The 20,848-nt window shown below is 43.2% G+C and overlaps 1 long non-coding RNA gene across 2 annotated transcripts in view; it reads right to left on the reverse strand.

Annotated features, from left to right (window-relative positions):
* The window catches only part of LOC142652715 (uncharacterized), a 50,230-nt gene that overhangs the window by 13,630 nt on the left and 15,752 nt on the right, over nucleotides 1–20,848 (reverse strand). The window contains exons 2-3 of one of the 2 annotated variants that reach the window (XR_012847899.1): nucleotides 7,888–7,969; nucleotides 946–1,226 (exon numbers count right to left, since the gene is read on the reverse strand). This is a non-coding gene — a long non-coding RNA (uncharacterized LOC142652715). Of the gene's footprint in view, nucleotides 1–945; nucleotides 1,227–7,887; nucleotides 7,970–20,848 lie in introns of those variants that run through there. The other variant, XR_012847898.1, reaches the window with a different exon arrangement.

The raw sequence follows: 20,848 nt of genomic DNA on the forward strand, positions 1-20,848 counted from the left end.
ACAACTTTTTTTAACTTTTTTTTAACTTTATTACTTTGTCCCACTAGGGGACATGAGGGCAGGAGGCCCTGATCGCTATTCTAATACACTGCACTACATGCGTAGTGCAGTGTATTAGAACTGTCAGCTACTCACTGACAGCAAGCATAGTGGGTCCTGACGTTGTCAGGACCCACTAGGCTTCCGTCTATGGCATCGCCGGACGCCATTGTTTGGTGTCCGGTTGCCATAGTCACCATCGCCGGCCGCTATCGCGTAGCAGGCCGGCGATGGCAGCTTAACCCCTAAAAAGCCGCGATCTCTATAGAACGCGGCTTTTAAGGGGTTAATCAGCGGGGACACAGCGATCGGTCCCCGCTGTAGGAGCTGTGACAGCTGCTGAACAAGACAGCAGTGTCACAGCTCCTGTATGTGTCGGGAGGACGGCCGAAACGGCCGTTACTCCCGTGACGTACTATTACGTCATGGAGCGCGAACGATACAGCTGCCATGACGTAATAGTACGTCAAGGAGCGGGAAGGGGTTAACTGTCGAACTAAAAATATCATTTACGCGATAACCTGTTCTTGTCCCAAGGTTTATATAGGTCAGACAAGTCAAGAACTACGAAAACGAATACAACATCACCTATCAACCATCAAATTGGCCGAAAGAGATATTAAACAAAATAAGATTCTGACATCGGTGGCTTCACACTTTTTACAAGTACACAAAGATAAGACTTCTAGTCTTAAAGTGACCGGCCTGGAACACATACAGACAAACATTAGAGGGGGCAATATAGTCCCCAGACTTCTGCAACATGAAGCAAGGTGGATCTTCAATGTAAAATGCATGTCCCCTAGGGGCATAAATGAAGAACTACTATTTACCGGTTTCTATAAAACATAACGAGTAATTTTTTATTTTTACATATACATTTTTCTTATGTTTAACTTGCACAGATCACATATTTTCGTTCACGTTTATTATGACCTTCATATTTATTATGATTTATTCAGGTCTCTTACATTTCATATAATAATTTTTATATCCTTTCCCTTATTTATTTGTCACGTTTTAATGATCTAAGTCACTTATGATTATTTTATTATTATCACATAGCACGTCATTTATTGGCATCGTTATATGACAGGCATAGTAGTTCATCTTGAAGCCATAGGTCTGAGATCAATTATTCAGCATGTTCTCTCCTTCTAGATCATATCTATGTATAGTCATCGGTTCTGAGGTGTTGAGCATTATGTGAGAACATATGGACACAGAAGAGGAAAAACAAAGAGAAAGAAAAAGAATATATTGTATTATAATCTGATACCCACTCTCTTATATTTTCTACACATATATATTGTCAAAATTTTTGTTAAACTGTTTTCTTCATCAGAAAATTCATCATACTCCTTAAGGCCTCATGCACACGACCGTAAAAACTCCCGTTATTATGGGTCGTAATTACGACCCGTAATAACGGGCTCATAGACTTCTATTGGCGACGGGTGCCTTCCCGTTTTCTCACGGGAAGGTGCCCGTGCCGTTGAAAAATGTAGAACATGTACTATTTCAGGCCGTGATAACGGCACGGACAGTCCATAGAAGTCTATGGAGCTCTCGTAATGACGGGTGGCTACATGTGTGCACCCGTCATTACGGCAGCGTTGCTAAGCGACGTCAGTAAATAGCCACTGTCCAGGGAGCTGAAAGAGTTAACTGATCGGCAGTAACTCTTTCAGCACCCTGGACAGTGACTACCGATCAGTATAAACCTGTAAAAAATAAATATAAATAATATATAATATAAATAAAAATAAAAGACTTTCATACTTACCGACAACTTCCTGCTTCCTCCAGTCCGGTCTCCCGCCTGTTGCCTTGGTGACGCGTCCCTCTCGACATCCGGCCCGACGTCCTGGATGACGTTTCAGGCCATGTGACCGCTGCAGCCAATCACAGGTCAATCACAGGCTGCAGCGGTCACATGGACTGCCGCATCATCCAGGGATGTTGGGCTGGATGTGAAGAGAGGGACGCGTCACCAAGACAACGGCCGGGTAAGTATGAATTTCTTTAACTTTTATTACAGAAAAGGCTGTCCCTTCTCTCTATCCTGCACTGATAGAGAGAAGGGGCTGCCGATTAGTGCAGTGCTATTTTGCCGCCAAAAACTTGCTCGTAAATACGGGTGGAATACGTGTGACACCGGACCCATATTTACGGGCACGGGTTCGTAAATACTGGTGCAAAACGGGTGGAATACGTGTGACACCGGACCCGTATTTACGCCAGTATTTACGGGTGGGAAAAAATACGGTCGTGTGCATGAGGCCTAATTGTGTAGAATTAAATGAACAACATATTGGCATAAAAGGTAACTAGCATGATGTATTCATCGTTATGCTTAGAAGATAGAACGTTTAATATTTATGCATAATTACTCGATAACTAACCTGGACTAAGTTCCAACACACTGATGACATGTGATAACCTATATGTTTATTATAGTAACCCGTTGTCATGGGGTATGATAGTTTGTAGCGACTTATCCATAGCTGTCAACACATGTTGGCTTTCCAACCTCCCAGCCCTCCTTTTTCCCATGCCTCTCCTCCCCTCCCGATGACCTGGTTATGCGCGCGCGCGGCTCACCGCATCATGTTGTCATGGTTGCGGGCCGGCGCGTGCGCATACTAAGTGACTGCTCGCCTTGATCTTCATGGCGAACGCTGTCCTGCTGGGCGCACTGCGCGTGCGCCGGGTCCGTCATCAGGTGCACATGGTGGCGGCTTCGGCGCATACGCAGAGCGTCACGGCAATAGGGCAGCTGGGTTATCTCACCAGCTCACTCGTGGAGGTTGGGGTAGGTGTGTCCACAGGTGCAGGTCATTGCACTTCTGATTACTTTTTCATTTGCTGTTCTACATAAAGACACTGCATGTCTACATGCAAACTTACCCCTGAGGAAGCCACTTTGTGGCGATACGCGTGGGGCTTTCTTTCCCCTTTTTTCCCCCATATAGCCTGAGACACAGGACATGCTGATCTGATGCCTAACTGATGCAACATTTTTACACACTCTTTTCAAGATGAATGCATTGCATGCCTGCTCTGGGGGTTTAGGTGAGTGTAAGGAGGTAGCTATTTGCTAGCCACTTATCATGGTGGTATTCCCCCTTCAGTGATTTGTATATGGCATTTCTTATGCTATTTTAAATGTTTTTAACTTCTATGTAGTGTTTTTGTATTCAATAAACGGTTATTTTGTATACTCATATGGCTATTCTTTGACAGTTATACCCGTTGCCTTATACATACCCATTTGTTTTGCTTTATACATCTGTGTAGCACATGTGGCATATGCACTTGCGCCGCTGATCCTTCATAGCTGCTTAACAGCTGTTTTGAAGAATCAGCGGCAAGCACCCCCCCATATACACACACACACACACACACAATTCCCCCTAAACATGCAACTACGCCACACACAACCCCACCCTCTGTTCTTTTTTACGCAACACATTTTTTAAAAACGCTTGCGTAAAAAACTAACGGCTTGCTTTCCCATTGACCCAACAGTGTTTTTAAAACACGTTGTAATGATAGGGGTATGGAAACGGACAAGTGAGCCCTAATCTACCCGCCACTCTGTCCCTGCCTACTTGCAACGACCCGCCCTAGGCGACGGGGTACAACTGGGCGGCGGTCCCTGCACTCAGTAAGTGCACAAGACAAACATACAAGGGAATATAAAGCAAAGGGAAAGGGGCGGTTGCCCACGGAAACACCGTGAGCAACAGAGTGGTGAACGAGCCAAGTCAAACCAGGAGAGCACGAGGTACCAAACGCAGAGCAAAAGAGTAGTCAGAAAGCCAGGGTCAGTATGGAGCAGGATCAAATAGTAGGAGCTGTAGCTGGGCCAGGAAACCACACGGAAAGAATCACAAGCAAGGAGGAACAGGAAAGGCAGCTATAAATAGACAGAGGGCGGGAGCTAGCTGAGTCTGGCCAGGCTGCGATAGGCTCTCCCACTCCTAAGCCTGCCAGCCTGAGTGGTTGAAGCTGGAGTCAGTCTCAGAGAGATAGACTCAGGTGAAGACTGATTACCTCTGGAAGTTAACCCCGAAGTTGTGCCTGGCAGATCCTTTACACACGTGTGTAAAAAGCGCGTTGTATGTACTAGCAGTGCACTTTACCAATTATGTAAATAAAAAGCGTAAGCAAGCTTTTTATGTGGTTTTTGGCACGTAAAATGCGCAAAAAAAATATGTCAAATACACGCCGTGTGAACCTGTCAACTGAAAAGTCATTCACTTCACTTTCATCATTCTAAGGGTATGTTGACACGCAAGGTTTTCAGCTGTTTTTCGGGCCGTAAACGTCCCGAAAAACGGCTGAAAAATCGGAAGCAGAACGCCTACAAACATCTGCCCTCTGGTTTGAATGGGAAATACGGCGTTCAGTTTTTTTTTTGTTTTTTTTTAAAACGGCACGTAAAAAGAGGCCCGCCAAAAAGAAGTGCATATCACTTCTTGGGACGTTTTTGGAGCCGTTTTTCATTGACTTTATAGAAAAACAGCTCCAAAAACGGCCGTAAAAAATTACGCCAAATACGCGAGTTTGATTAAAAAATGGCTGAAAATCAGGAGCTGTTTTCCCTTTGTTTAGTAAGTGTGTGAACAGAGCCTTAGCCTTTTGGTGTGTCCTATAGCTTCTCTCAGCTGCAGAATCACACCCAAAATGGTAGCCGGACACTGCTTAGCAATTTGAAGACACCTTTTCCTGGCTTGTAGGAGGGGGGGAGGGTGAGATTCCCTCCCACATTTACGGCAGCTATGAGTCAGGTTGCTTTGCCTTATTCACCTTGCTGTAATTCTGTGAAGTGCTCCCTCTGGTGGCCAACATAGGAATACATGTCAAATTATTATTAAATTTTTTATATTTTCTACCATGTGGAATAAAAAAAAATACAGCAAAAAACTTAAAAATATAATAGAAATAAATAATTACTTTAAAAAAAAGGTTTAATTCACAACACATTCCCTTTAACCCCTTGTCATTGCAGCCATTTTTAGATTTTTAATTTCTGTCTTTTCTCCCCACCTGCCAATAGCCATAACTTTTCTTATTTTTCCATCTGTATAGCCATATTAGGGCTTGTTTTTGCAGGATGAGTTGTAGTTTTTCACGGTTCCATGTATTGTGCCACATAATGCACTGGGAAAAAATTCTTTGAGGGGTGGAATGGAAAAAAACGGTAAATTCTCGATTATTTTTTAGGTTTTGTTTTTACGGCATTCACAGTGCAGTAAAAACGACATGTTAACTTTATTTTTTGGGTCAATACAATTACAGCGATACCAAATTTATATATATTTTTTTATGTTTTACTACATTAACAAGAAAAATATATTTGTTCTTGTTTTGTGTCGCCATATTCTGAAACCCATAACTTTTTTATTTTTCCATCGATTAAGCTGTGTAAGGTTTCTTTTATGGGAAGGCCTGCAGTGTTTATTGGTACCATTTTGAGATACATGCAACATTATGATCACTTTTTGTTAACATTTTTTTGTGGGAGACGAGGTGACCAAAAAAAAGCAATTCTGGCGTTTTTCTTTGTTTTTTATGGCATTTACTGTACGGGTTAAATAATGTTTTATTGTAATAAATCAGACTTTTACGAATCCGGCAATACCAATTATGTTTATATATGTTTTTTTACATTACTTTGGGGAAAATTAAAAAAAACTTTAACTCTTTTTTACTTTTTTTATTAGTTCCCCTAGGGGATTTTAACTAGCAATCATTAGATCACTTGCACAATATACTAAAATACTTATGTAGTGCAGTATATTTTGTTTTGCACAAAGATGGCAGACCTGGGGGGGCCTTCATTATGGGGCCTATTGTTGCAAATAAAAAGGGCGCTTATTACACAGCGCCACAAAAACGTGCTGCTGTAGAATAAGGCTCCTTATTGACAATCGTAAAAATACATATCGGCCGTGATTAACCTCTTCACCCGCTGCACCGCAACTGTACGTCCTGCAGAGGGCTTGCTTCCCGCACCAGGACGTACAGTTGCAAAGCGGCTCCGGGCGCACACTGTTCTAACGGACAGTGTCCGGGAACTTGGAGGTCAGCTGTCCCTTACAGCTGACACTCCAGTCTTGCCGGTCAGCAGACCATCGACGCTGATTTCTGCAATTAACCCCATAAATGCGGTGACAGATTGCGATCGCCGCATTTAAGGGGTTTAAAGCATATCGACAGCCCCCATGAAGTGATTGTGGGGTCTACCGTTGCTTGTCGTGGCAACCGTAGGCCAGATAATGGCCTCTGGGATGCCATGTACGGAAGCCTCGGAGGAGCAGTGACAGTGACACAATGACAGTTAGAATACATTACACTACATAGGTAGTGTAATGTACTCTAGCAGCGATCAAAGCTGCAAGTCTGAATGTCCCCTAGTGGGACAAGTAAAAAAAAGTAATAAAAAGTAATAAAAATATTTTAAAAAAAGTGTAAAAATAAAAGTTATAAGTTCTATAAACAAAAAATGCTTTTTTTCCTATAATAAGACTTTCATTAAAGGAAAAAAAAATTAACACGTTAAAAAAACTACAAATATTTGCCATCACCCAAACTATTTTGGGAGAGACAGATTTTCCATGGGGATGGCGCATGTGCCGCGGACCATGTGCACCTATGGTTACGCTATATATATATGACATTTTCTTTATTTGGCAAGGATCGGAGTCTGGGCTGATGGATTTCATGCAGCAACTTAATGTAAATGCTTTCAACATCAAATTGACGTACAAATATCATCAGCAGAATGTTGAATTTCTGGATATACAGATACTCGCGGATAATACTGGTTTCTTACAAACTGATGTTTTCCGAAAACCAACAGCAGTCAATTCTTTGCTGCATGCTTCATCAGCCCACACTCCATCCACCATTAGGGCCATCCCGGTTGGACAATTCCTCAGGATCAGGCGGATCTGTTCTTCTAACACTCTATTTGAACAACAATCTGAGGATTTAAGATCAAGGTTCAAAGACAGAGGATACAGTATTAGAATGATCAAATCTGGGTATGGGAGAGCCAGAGCTACCCCACGTGAAGTGCTTCTGAGGCCTAAGCCACAACGACCAAACAATTCAGATGTACGTTTCATTTCAACCTTTAATGGACAATGGAACCAAATGAGAGCTATTCTAGAGAAACACTGGCCAATTCTGAGGTCTGAGCTACAATTAGCTCAAAACCTGTCAGAAAGACTGATGACGGCAAGAAGAGCCATGAATCTGAAAGATTTCTTGGTCAAAAGCCACTACATACCTCGTAATGTCTGCCCATTTGGGTCTCGAGGACCCAGAAAGGGCTGCTATCCTTGTGGCGATTGTAAAGCCTGTAGTAATATATGCCAGGCAACCAATTTTTCATCAGCCGACGGTCTAAGACACTTTGAAATTAGGGACTACATTTCGTGTAGCTCCACACATGTGGTATACTACGCCACATGCGGTTGTCAGTAGATATATATAGGGCTCACGTCCAGGGAATTAAGAATGCGTACGAGAGAACATGTACGAGATATCATCAAAGCAAATGAAGTAGAGGATCTGGCAAGTTTAAAAACACTACCCAGACATTTTAAAAAATACCATGAAAGTAACCCAAAAACATTACTGATACGTGGTATTGATAAAATACATTGTGGCATCAGAGGGGGCAATGTGAAGAGACTCTTAGCCCAGAGGGAATGTAAATGGATCGTGATGATCGGATCCATGAGACCCCATGGCCTGAATGAAAATTTGAGCTTTGTTCCATTCTTATAATCTCTATCCTATATTACATTTTAACTTTGTCTTGTCTTGTACCTGTTTTTAATTTTAGGTGTCTGTATAGTGTTCCTATATGCTTGCTGTCCGACTGTGGATTGAGGGAATCTTCCGTCCCAGACTGAAAAAGAATAACAAATTTGAATCATCGCACTGAAAATTGTTGGCCTTCGAATACAACTGTTATTTATTTATATAATATATATATCATGCCTGTATTTCCAGCTATTGTTCTAAATGCCTTTATACTGTGTAGAGGATCCTTTATATCTATATGCATACTCTGTAGTATTCGTATCCTTTGAACACTACGAGTCTAAATACACTGATTTCAGGTTGAACAGTTTATGCATTTAAAATCCCTCCAACGTATATGGGTAATTCAATTATTTTCAATGCATCTGTGTATAAATTGAGGTATAGAGGTGCATGTAATTGGCTAAATTCAAGTATATCTACATCTATATGTATCTTTTCTAGCTTTTGTATATTATACATTTTTTTAATGTACCATATCACTATATACTATCTTCTGTATGCTTTTAATATAATATATACATTATGTTTCTGTATATTTCTGTCTTGTGGTCAGATATATCATAACGTGCATTTCTATCACCGTATACATCAATAGCATTTGGCTATCGTCTTATTATCACCTTTTTTTCAATTTGAGTATTTTTTTCTTTTTCTTTCTTCTTTTGGCACTATGACTTTTTATTAAGGTCTCTTATTACTTCTTTTAGATATATATATATATTTTATCTTGTCCCCTTTTTCTTTCTCACGTCTATACATACATGTTATTACATCTTCGGAGATTAGATACTTATTCCCTTTTTTATATTCATCCTCTTTTCAGCATGGTCTTTACATACACATGTAGATTTCCATTTTTTTGTCCCTGTTAAGTTAGCAGGGTTTGGCTTTGATATACATACATAATCATTTACACTTATAATATATACGATCCCACTTACATATTCCAAGTCCTCTTATGCGATGAATGCGCATGCCCGTGTCAGCGGCTGGTGTGACGCTGCCTCCGCTTCGTCTCCTTTGGTGCACTGCGCATGTCCGGAACTCCCGTTACGCGTCGGGAATCCGGATGTGCGCTCCAGCACGTGGAGGCGGAAGTGGGGCAGTTCTCGCTTCCGGTCACGCAAAAAACAAGCCCTTACACAGCTTTTTTGACTAAAAAAGAAAAAAGTTATGGCTCTCAGAATATGGTGACAGAAAATAAATTATTTTATAAAAAAAAGATTTTATTGCGCAAACACTGCAAAACTTTAAAAAAAAACTATATACATATGGTATCGCCGTAATCGTACCGACCCGCAGAATAAAGTAAAACTGTCATTTATAGCACACGGTGAATACCGCAAAAAAAACGAAAAAACATTGTCAGAATTGTTTATAATTGAATAAAAAGTGATCAAAAAAATCGCATGTACCCCAAAATGGTACCAATAAAAAGCACAGATTGTCCCGCAACAAATAAGCCCTCACACAGCTTCGGTGGACAAAAAATAAAGAAGTTCTGGCTCTCAGAATATGGCGATGCAAAATGTGCAGTGTTCCAAAAGCGGATAAGATTGGGCGCCATTTATCAGTGCGACACTGGCCACATAATCTATGAAATATTATTTATTTACCGCATTATTATACCCTCTTATTATGCCCTGATGTACTCTGCCAAGCCTACATGTGCCCCCACATTATAAACCGAAATACCAGTAAAACCCTAAACTACTACCAAGCAAAATCCGCGCTTCAAAAGCAAAATGGTGCTCCCTCCCTTCTGAGCCCTGCAGCGTGCCCAAACAGCAGTTTGCGCCCACATATATGGCATCGCCATAGCCGGGAGAACCCGCTTAACGTTTTATGAGGTATTTGTCTTCAGTGGCACAAACTGGGCACAACATATTATGCACTAAAATGGCTTATCAGTGGAAAATTGCAATATTCACACCTTCCGCTGTGCATTAACCTCTTTGCGCACTATGACTTAATAGCCCGCTCAATACGCTGCGGGTGTCAGCAGTGTATTACAGCTGACACTCAGGACTAACGGACAGGAACAGCGATCGTGCGGTTACAGAAGCCTGTAAAAATAACAATATACTGCAATACATTAGTATTGCAGTATATTGTACCAGCGATCCAATGATTGCTGGTTCAAGTCCCCTAAGGGGACTAATAAAATTTGTAGAAGAATTAAATTTATTAGTAGTGAGAAAGAAAAACGTTTAAAGTTAAAAAAACAAAAACCTTTTCCCATTTTTCTTATAAAGTAATGTAAAAAAATAAACAAAATTTGTATCGCCACGTCCGTAAAAGACCGAACTATTATAATATACCATTATTTAACTCGCATGGTCAACACCGTAAAAAAAACTTAAATAATTTAAACTGCCAAAATCGCTGTTTTTTTTGTCACCTTAGCACTCAAAAAAAATGTAATGCAACTTTTTGATCACTTTTTATGCACCAAAAAATGGTGCCAATAAAAACTACAGTTCGTCCCGCAAAAAATAAGACCTCCCATTGCTCAATAAACCAAAAAAAATAAGTTACGGCTCTCTTTGTAAAACTAGTATAATATAAAAAAAACTATATACATTTGGTATCACCGTGATTGTATTGAGCCGCAGAATAAAGTAAGGTTTTGATTTTTACCGCATGGTGAAAGCTGTAAAAACGAAAATCCCCAAAAATGGAATCAGATGTTTTTTTTATATCAGCCCGCAAATAATTTATTTTTTTCAGTTTCCCAGTACATTTTATGGTACTTTAAATGGTGTCAATAGAAACTACAACTCCTCCTGCAAGAAATAAGCCCTCACATCACTGTACTGACGGAAAAAGAAAAAAGTTATGGCTCTAAGAACGTGTGGAGTGAAAAACGAAAATAAGAAAGCAAAAAAATGGATCAGTCCTGAAAGGGTTAATTCATTTCTAATGAAAAAAATTATGACCCCATGCGGAGTATTTCCGTACTCGGGAGAAATTGTTTTACAAAAATTGGTTGTTTTTTTCTCCTTTATCCCTTGTGAAAATGAGAAAATGCAACATTTTATTGGAAAAAAATTGTGATATTAATTTTCGCAGCCTAATTCTAATAAATTCTGCAAAAGACCCGTGGGTCTAAATGCTCACTATACCCCTAGAAAAATTCCATGAGGGGTGTAGTTTCCAAAATGGGGTAACTTTTGGGGGGTTTCCACTGTTTTTGGTCCCTCCAGCGTGTTGCAAACGCGGCATGGCAGCGAAAACCAATCCAGCAAAATCCATGCTCCAAAATCCAAATGGCACTCCTTTCCTTCTGAGCCCTTCTGTGGGTTCAATCAGCAGTTTATTACCCCATATGGGATATTTCCGTAATTGGGAGACATTGCTTTACAAATGTTAGGGTGCATTTTCTTCATTATTTCTTGTAAATATTAAAAATGTCTATGTTTTTTCAGAAAAAAAGTAGATTTTCATTTTTACAGACTAATTTCAATATATTTAGCGAAAAACCTGTGTGGTCAAATTGCTCACTATACCTCTAGATAAATTCCTTGACGGGTGTAGTTTACAAAATGGAGTAACTTTTGGGGGGTTTCCACTGTTTTTGGTCCCTCCAGCTCGTTGCAAACGCGACAAGGCACCGAAAACCAATCCAGCAAAATCCGTGCTTCAAAATCCAAATGGCACTCCTTCCCTTCTGAGCCCTTCTGTGGGTCCAATCAGCAGTTTATTACCACAAATGGGGTATTGCCGTAATTGGGAGAAAATGCTTTACAAATGCTGTGGTTCTTTTTTTCCTTTATTTCTGAAAAAAAGTAGATTTTCATTTTCACGGCCTAATTCCACTAAATTCTGCAAAAAAACCTGTGCGGTCAAAATGCTAACTAAACCCCCTAAATAAATTCTTTGAGAGGTGTAATTTCCAAAATGGGGTAACTTTTGGCGTGTTTCCACTGTTTTGGTCCCTCCTTGGCGTTGCAAATGCGTCGTGGCACCGAAAACGATTCCAGCAAAATCTGAGCTGCAAAATCCAAATGGCGCTCCTTCCCTCCTGAGCCCTGCCATGGGTCCAATCAGCAGTTTATTACCACATATGGGGTATTGCCGGAATTGGGAGACATTGCTTTACAAATGTTGGGGTGCATTTTCTTTGTTATTCCTTGTAAATATTAAAAATTTCTATGTTTTTTCAGAAAAACAGTAGATTTTCATTTTTACAGACTAAATCCAATATAGTTAGCAAAAAACCTGTGTAGTCAAAATGCTCACTATAGCCCTAGATAAATTCCTTGAGGGGTGTAATTTCCAAAATATGGTAACTTTTGGGGTGTTTCCACTGTTTTGGCACCACAAGACCTCTTTAAACCTGACAAGGTGCCTAAAATATATTCTAAAAAAAAAGGAGGCCCAAAATCCACTGGGTGCTCCTTTGCTTCTGATGCCTGTGTTTCAGTCCATTACCACACGAGGGCCACATGTTGGATAGTTCTAAAAACTTCAGAATCTGGGCAATAAAATATTGAGTAGCATTTCTCAGGTTAAACCTTCTGTGAATTTCGGCAAAAAAAATAATTATTTGTAATAAAAGTATTTTACATCTACTTTGCTTTAATTCCTGTGAAACGCCTGAAGAGTAAAAACACTTTGTGAATGGTGATACGAATACCTTGAGGAGTGCAGTTTTTAAAATGGGGTGACTTATGGGGATTTTCTAATATATAAGGCCCTCAAAGCCACTTCAGAACTGAACTGGTCCCTGATTCCGAAGTTATTACCACATAAATAACACATGTCAGATTTGAAAAAAATCGGCTGTTGTAATGGCAGGAAGGAGGTGAAGGGAACAAGTGAGCCCTAATCTACCCACCGCCCTGTCCCTGCCTACTTGCAACGACCCTAGGCGACGGGGTACAACTTGGCGGAGGTCCCTACGCTGTCTAAGTGCAAGGGAGTACAAACAGGGAACACGCAAGGGAATACAGTAGCCCACGGAACGGCGCGAGGAAACGGAGCGGTGAATGAGCCAGTCAGGATCAGGAAGTAGTGGAGTATACAAACGGGAGCACGGAGCAGAAGCAAGCCAGGGGCAGAGCAACGCAGGATAAACGGAACTGAAGCAAGGCAGAAGCACGGCAGAAGCAGGCTGGAGCAAGGCAGCAGTGGGGCCAGGAATCCAAGAAGAATAACAAGCAAGGAGGAAGAGAAAACGGCAGGTATAAATGGACAGGGGGCGGAGCTAACTCTGACTGACCAGGCCACGATAGGCTCTCCCACTCCTGAGCCTGCCACCCTGATTGGTGGGAGCAGGTGTCAGTCTCAGAGGTCTGGCCTCAGGTGTCGACTGATTAATCCTGGGAGTATACCCAGACGTAGTGCCTGGCAGATCCTTTACAGTACTCCCCCTTTTATGAGGGGCCACCGGACCCTTACTAAGAGGACCCGGTTTAGTGGGGAAGAGAAGGTGGAACCTCCTGATCAATACCCCAGCGTGAACATCTCGAGCAGGTACCCAAGTCCTCTCCTCCGGCCCGTATCCTCTCCAATGTACCAGGTACTGGAGGGAGCCCTGGATCATCCTACTGTCCACAATCTTGGCCACCTCGAATTCCACCCCCTCAGGGGTGAGAACGGGAACAGGAGGTTTCCTCGAGGGGGACCAGGACGGGGAGCAGCGTTTCAGGAGGGAGGCATGGAAGACGTCGTGTATGCGAAAGGATGGGGGCAGCTCCAGACGGAAGGATACAGGGTTGAGGACTTCAATGACCTTATAAGGTCCAATAAATCGGGGAGCAAACTTCCTGGACGGGACCTTAAGGCGCAAGTTCCTCGACGACAACCACACCAGATCCCCGACGACAAACCGGGGGTTAGCAGAACGTCTACAATCAGCCTGAATCTTTTGTACGCTCTGGGACGCCTCTAGGTTCTTCTGAACCTGGGCCCAGACTGTGCACAGTTCCCGATGAACGTCCTCTACCTCGGGATTATTGGAACAACCAGGGGAAACGGAGGAGAACCTAGGATTAAACCCGAAATTACAGAAAAACGGGGAGACCCCTGACGAGTTACTGACCCGGTTATTCAGGGAAAATTCGGCGAGGGGAAGGAATGAGACCCAATCAAATTGACAGTCAGAAATGAAACACCTTAAATATTGTTCCAGGGATTGGTTAGTCCTTTCCGTTTGGCCATTAGTTTCGGGAGGGAAGGCGGAGGAGAAGGATAGATCAATCTCCAACTTTTTACAAAAAGCTCTCCAAAATAAGGAAACAAATTGTACCCCTCTGTCCGAAACGATATTGACTGGGGCCCCATGGAGACGCAGAATGTGTTTCACAAACAAAGAAGCTAACGTCTTGGCGTTAGGTAGTTTCTTAAGGGGCACAAAGTGGCACATCTTGCTGAAGCGGTCTACTACCACCCACACCACCGACATGCCCTGAGATGGAGGCAAATCGGTGATAAAATCCATGGAGATATGGGTCCAAGGTCTCTGGGGAATGGTCAAGGAACGTAGTAAGCCCGCAGGTCGGGACCTAGAGGTCTTGGACCTAGCACAGACCTCACAAGCGGCGACGTAAGCCCTAACGTCTTTAGGCAACCCAGGCCACCAATAGTTTCTGGTAATGAGGAGTTTGGTACCCAAGATGCCAGGATGACCAGATAGAGCAGAGTCATGGTTTTCCCTGAGTACCCTTAGCCGGTATTGCAGGGGGACAAACAGTTTGTCCCCAGGGAGGTTCCCGGGAGCTGAACCTTGATCAGCCGCGATGTCAGAGGCTAAGTCAGAATCAGTGGCAGAAACAATTATACCAGGGGGTAAAATACAAGCAGGATCCTTCTCAGAAGGAGGATTAGCCATGAAACTACGTGACAGTGCATCAGCCTTAATATTTTTGGACCCAGCCCTATAGGTAACCAAGAAATTAAATCTGGTAAAGAATAGTGCCCAACGAGCTTGTCTAGGATTAAGCCTCCGGGCAGATTCTAGGAAAACCAAATTCTTGTGGTCAGTAAGGACCGTTACCTGGTGTCTGGCCCCCTCCAAGAAGTGACGCCACTCTTCAAAAGCCCATTTAATGGCTAAAAGTTCGCGGTTGCCAATATCATAGTTACACTCCGTGGGCGAAAACTTCCTAGAGAAGTAAGCACAGGGGCGGAGATGGGTGAGGGAGCTGGTACCCTGGGACAAGACGGCCCCCACTCCCACCTCGGACGCGTCAACCTCCACAATAAATGGCTCCCTTTGGTTGGGCTGAACCAGCACGGGGGCCGAGATAAAGCACTTCTTGAGTGTCTCAAAAGCCTGGACGGCCTCAGGGGGCCAATGGAGGACATCAGCACCCTTGCGAGTGAGGTCCGTAAGAGGCTTAGCGACGACCGAGAAGTTGGCAATAAATCTCCTGTAATAGTTAGCGAACCCCAAAAAACACTGTAGCGCCTTCAGGGAGGCAGGTTGGACCCATTCCGCCACAGCCTGAACCTTGGCAGGGTCCATGCGGAATTCATGAGGAGTGAGGATTTGACCTAAAAATGGTATCTCCTGTACCCCAAACACACATTTTTCGGTCTTCGCAAACAGATTATTTTCGCGAGGGACCTGGAGGACCTTCCTGACATGCTCCACGTGCGAGGACCAGTCCTTGGAAAACACCAGTATGTCGTCAAGGTACACTACAAGAAAATTACCCAGGTAATCTCTCAGAATTTCATTAATAAAATTCTGGAAGACGGCAGGGGCATTACACAACCCAAAGGGCATGACTAGGTATTCGAAATGACCTTCAGGCGTGTTGAACGCAGTTTTCCACTCATCCCCCTCTTTGATGCGGATAAGGTTATATGCCCCCTGTAGATCGAACTTAGAGAACCATTGGGCCCCCTGAACCTGATTAAAAAGATCCGGAATCAAAGGAAGGGGATACTGGTTCCTTACTGTGACCTTATTCAAGTTCCGATAATCAATGCACGGCCTAAGACCACCATCCTTCTTCCCCACGAAGAAGAAGTCAGCACCTACAGGAGAAGTCGAGGGGCGAATGAAACCCTTGGCCAGGCATTCTTGGATATACTCCCTCATAGCTTTACGTTCAGGACATGAAAGATTAAATATCCTCCCCTTAGGAAGCTTGGCACCAGGCATCAAATCGATGGCGCAATCGTAATCTCTATGAGGGGGCAACACCTCGGAGGCCTCCTTAGAAAACACATCAGCGAAGTCCTGAACAAACTCAGGAAGCGTGTTTACCTCCTCCCGGGGAGAAATAGAGTTAACCGAAAGACATGACATCAGGCAATCACTATCCCATTTGGTGAGATCCCCAGTATTCCAATCAAACGTGGGATTATGCAGCTGCAACCAGGGAAGACCTAATACCAGATCGGACGATAATCCCTGCATCACCAGTACAGAGCACTGCTCCAAATGCATGGAGCCAACACGGAGTTCAAAAACAGGAGTATGCTGAGTAAAATAACCATTAGCAAGAGGAGTGGAGTCGATACCCACTACCGGGATAGGATAAGGTAAATCAATAAAAGGCATTTTTAGAGACATAGCAAATTCCACAGACATGATATTAGCAGATGAGCCCGAATCCACGAAGGCACTGCCCGTGGCAGACTGGCCAGCAAACGAGACCTGAAAGGGAAGCAAAATCTTATTGCGTTTAGTATTAACAGGAAATACCTGTGCGCCCAAGTGATCTCCCCGATGATCACTTAGGCGCGGAAGTTTCCGGCTGCTTATTCTTGCGCCTGGGACAGGTGTTCAGTAGATGCTTGTAGTCCCCACAATAGAAGCAGAGACCATTCTTCCTGCGAAACTCTCTACGTTGTCGAGGGGACATGGAGGCCCCGAGTTGCATAGGTATCTCCGAGTCCTCCGTGGAAGAGCGAGGAGACGGGACCTCGGGGGGAATCGCAGGGCAGTCAGAGGGGAAAACATTGAAACGTTCAAGCTGACGTTCCCTGAGACGTCGGTCAAGTCGTACTGCTAGGGCCATAACCTGGTCTAGGGAGTCAGAAGAGGGGTAGCTAACCAGCAGATCCTTCAGGGCGTCAGATAATCCTAACCTAAACTGGCACTTTAGGGCCGGGTCGTTCCACCGAGAAGCTACGCACCACTTTCTAAAATCAGAACAGTATTCCTCAACAGGTCTCCTACCCTGACGTAAGGTCACCAGCTGACTCTCGGCTAAGGCAGTCCTGTCAGTCTCGTCGTAAATGAGACCGAGGGCAGAGAAAAAACGATCAACGGAGGAAAGTTCAGGGGCGTCAGGAGCCAAGGAGAAGGCCCACTCTTGGGGCCCTTCCTGGAGTCGGGATATAATGATACCCACCCGCTGGTTCTCGGAACCTGAGGAGTGAGGTCTTAGGCGGAAATAAAGTCTGCAACTCTCCCGGAAGGAGAGAAAAGTCTTACGGTCCCCTGAGAACCGGTCAGGTAACTTGAGGTTGGGTTCTAAAAGTGAGGTGAGGGGTACTACAAAGGCAGCGTCAGACTGATTGACCCTCTGAGCCGAGGCCTGGACCTGTAGTGAGAGGCCCTGCATCTGCTGGGTCAGGGTCTCAAGGGGGTCCATGATAGCGTCAGCGTAGAAGAAATGGTAGACTAGGTAAGGGCTTGTTATTATGTAATGGCAGGAAGGAGGTGAAGGGAACAAGTGAGCCCTAATTTACCCACCGCCCTGTCCCTGCCTACTTGCAACGACCCGCCCTAGGCGACGGGGTACAACTTGGCGGTGGTCCCTACGCTGTCTAAGTGCAAGGGAGTACAACCAGGGAACACGCAAGGGAATACAGTAGCCCACGGAACGCCGCGAGGAAACGGAGCGGTGAATGAGCCAGTCAGGATCAGGAAGTAGTGGAGTATACAAACGGGAGCACGGAGCAGAAGCAAGCCAGGGGCAGAGCAACGCAGGATAAACGGAACTGAAGCAAGGCAGAAGCACGGCAGAAGCAGGCTGGAGCAAGGCAGCAGTGGGGCCAGGAATCCAAGAAGAATAACAAGCAAGGAGGAAGAGAAAACGGCAGGTATAAATGGACAGGGGGCGGAGCTAACTCTGACTGACCAGGCCGCGATAGGCTCTCCCACTCCTGAGCCTGCCACCCTGATTGGTGGGAGCAGGTGTCAGTCTCAGAGGTCTGGCCTCAGGTGTCGACTGATTAATCCTGGGAGTATACCCAGACGTAGTGCCTGGCAGATCCTTTACAGCTGTGTCCTGAAGGCTAAAACAGGCTGGGTCCTGAAGGGGTTAAGGGGTTAAAAATATTCTATTCAATACAGAACTGACTTCCCATGCAAATATCTTTTTTGGACTTTGTTAAAGGGGTCAGTCACACCCATATAAAATAAACATAGGGAATCCACATTTCTCTTTAGTATGTGCGCACCATAAAAATACAATACTATCCCTGCAACCTATGTAATTGTGGCAGACGAGAGGCCCGGCCACACGAACAATTAAATGACGAGAAGACTCCTTGATTAATGTACATAGAGATATGAACAATCAACGTTTCAACTTCAAACATTTGCTCTCCATAATCCTGTGTCACTTACTAGATTATCTTTCATTTAATCCTTGCCAGCCACATCCTCTAATTCTACACTATTGTATTATTATCTATCATAAACATAGAATATCGATAACCTCTAACTCTATTTCCCCCTTTTAAGTGTGTTTGCCATGTGAATATATTGTCAACCACAGCTCTCATGCTTTCCAAAAATTATTCATAAAAGACATAGGAAACTATCACTAGCTGTGAAATATACCGAGCCTCAACCACCCAATGTACAATGAAACAATTAGGAGATATTTTCTGATATTGAGAGAGATTAACCCTTCCACTTCCAGAATATAATTCTGGCTCCCTGCAGCCACCACTACGGGGAGTTTACTGTAGACAGATTTATACAGCTCCTGTTGGGCTCAACAATATATACGTCTTCAGTAAGTTCTTAAAGGGGTTTTTCAATACTTTTTTTTAATATATACACACTACCGTTCAAAAGTTTAGGGTCACTTAGAAATTTCCTTATTTTTGAAAGAAAAGCACAGTTTTTTTCAATGAAGATAACTTTAAATTAATCAAAAATACACTCTATACATTGTTAATGTGCTAAATGACTATTCTTGCTGCAAACGTCTGGTTTTTAATGCAATATCTACATAGGTGTATAGAGGCCCATTTCCAGCAACCATCACTCCAGTGTTCTAATGGTACATTGTGTTTGCTAACTGTGTTAGAAGGCTAATGGATGATTAGAAAACACTTGAAAACCCTTGTGCAATTATGTTAGCACCGCTGTAAACAGTTTTGCTGTTTAGAGGAGCTATAAAACTGACCTTCCTTTGAGCTAGTTGAGAATCTGGAGCATTACATTTGTGGGTTCGATTAAACTCTCAAAATGGCTAGAAAAAGAGAGCTTTCATGTGAAACTCGACAGTCTGTTCTTGTTCTTAGAAATGAAGGCTATTCCATGTGAGAAATTGCCAAGAAACTGAAGATTTCCTACAATGGTGTGTACTACTCCCTTCAGAGGACAGCACAAACAGGCTCTAACCAGAGTAGAAAGAGAAGTGGGAGGCCCCGCTGCACAACTGAGCAAGTACATTAGAGTCTCCAGTTTGAGAAATAGACGCCTCACAGGTCCTCAACTGGCAGCTTCATTAAATAGTACCCGCAAAACGCCAGTGTCAACGTCTACAGTGAAGAGGCGACTCCAGGATGCTGGCCTTCAGGGCAGAGTGGCAAAGAAAAAGCCATATCTGAGACTGGCTAATAAAAGGAAAAGATTAATATGGGCAAAAGCACACAGACATTGGACAGAGGAAGATTGGAAAAAAGTGTTATGGACAGACAAATCGAAGTTTGAGGTGTTTGGATCACACAGAAGAACATTTGTAAGACGCAGAACAACTGAAAAGATGCTGGAAGAGTGCCTGAGGCCATCTGTCAAGCATGGTGGAGGTAATGTGATGGTCTGGGGTTGCTTGGGTGCTGGTAAAGTGGGAGATTTGTACAAGGTAAAAGGGATTTTGAATAAGGAAGGCTATCACTCCATTTTGCAACACCATGCCATACCCTGTGGACAGCGCTTGATTGGAGCCAATTTCATCCTACAACAATACAATGACCTAAAGCACACCTCCAAATTCTGCAAGAACTATTTAGGGAAGAAGCAGGCAGCTGGTATTCTATCTGTAATGGAGTGGCCAGCGCAGTCACCAGATCTCAACCCCATAGAGCTGTTGTGGGCGCAGCTTGACCGTATGGTACGCAAGAAGTGCCCATCAAGCCAATCCAACTTTGGGAGGGGCTTCTGGAAGCATGGGGTAAAATTTCTCAGGATAACCTCAGCAAATTAACAGCTGGAATGCCAAAGGTCTGCAATGCTGTAATTGCTGCAAATGGAGCATTCTTTGACGAAAGCAAAGCTTGATGGAGAAAATTATTATTTCAAATAAAAATCATTATTTCTAACCTTGTCAATGTCTTGACTATATTTTCTAGTCATTTTGCAACTCATTTGATAAATATAAGTGTGAGTTTTCATGGAAAACACAAAATTGTCTGGGTGACCCCAAACTTTTGAACGGTAGTGTATTTATATATATATATATATATATATATATATATATATATATAATTAATGCGATTGCAATTGATACATGAATGCACTGACTAGCATTTTCTCAATTGAAATTATTTATTGTAAAATTACACTGTATTGTTTACCTTTTTGAGGTTTGTTTACCTCAGTATGTTCGTTCCCCTTCGCTTCCTGTGTTTTTGCTCCCAGCATGCACTGCTTGTGTCCCGACATGCAATGCGCCAGCAGCAAAGACTTACTCCGCCTACTCCACCTAGCTCTATCAGACCACAGAGCATGTGTGTTGGACACCGAGTGTGTGTCAACCACGCATGCTCTGAATAGGATGATTAATACATTGTACAACCCCTAAACACATGGTACAAT

Source organism: Rhinoderma darwinii, chromosome 5, assembly GCF_050947455.1.
Source record: "Rhinoderma darwinii isolate aRhiDar2 chromosome 5, aRhiDar2.hap1, whole genome shotgun sequence".
NCBI classification, from domain to species: Eukaryota; Metazoa; Chordata; class Amphibia; order Anura; family Rhinodermatidae; genus Rhinoderma; species Rhinoderma darwinii.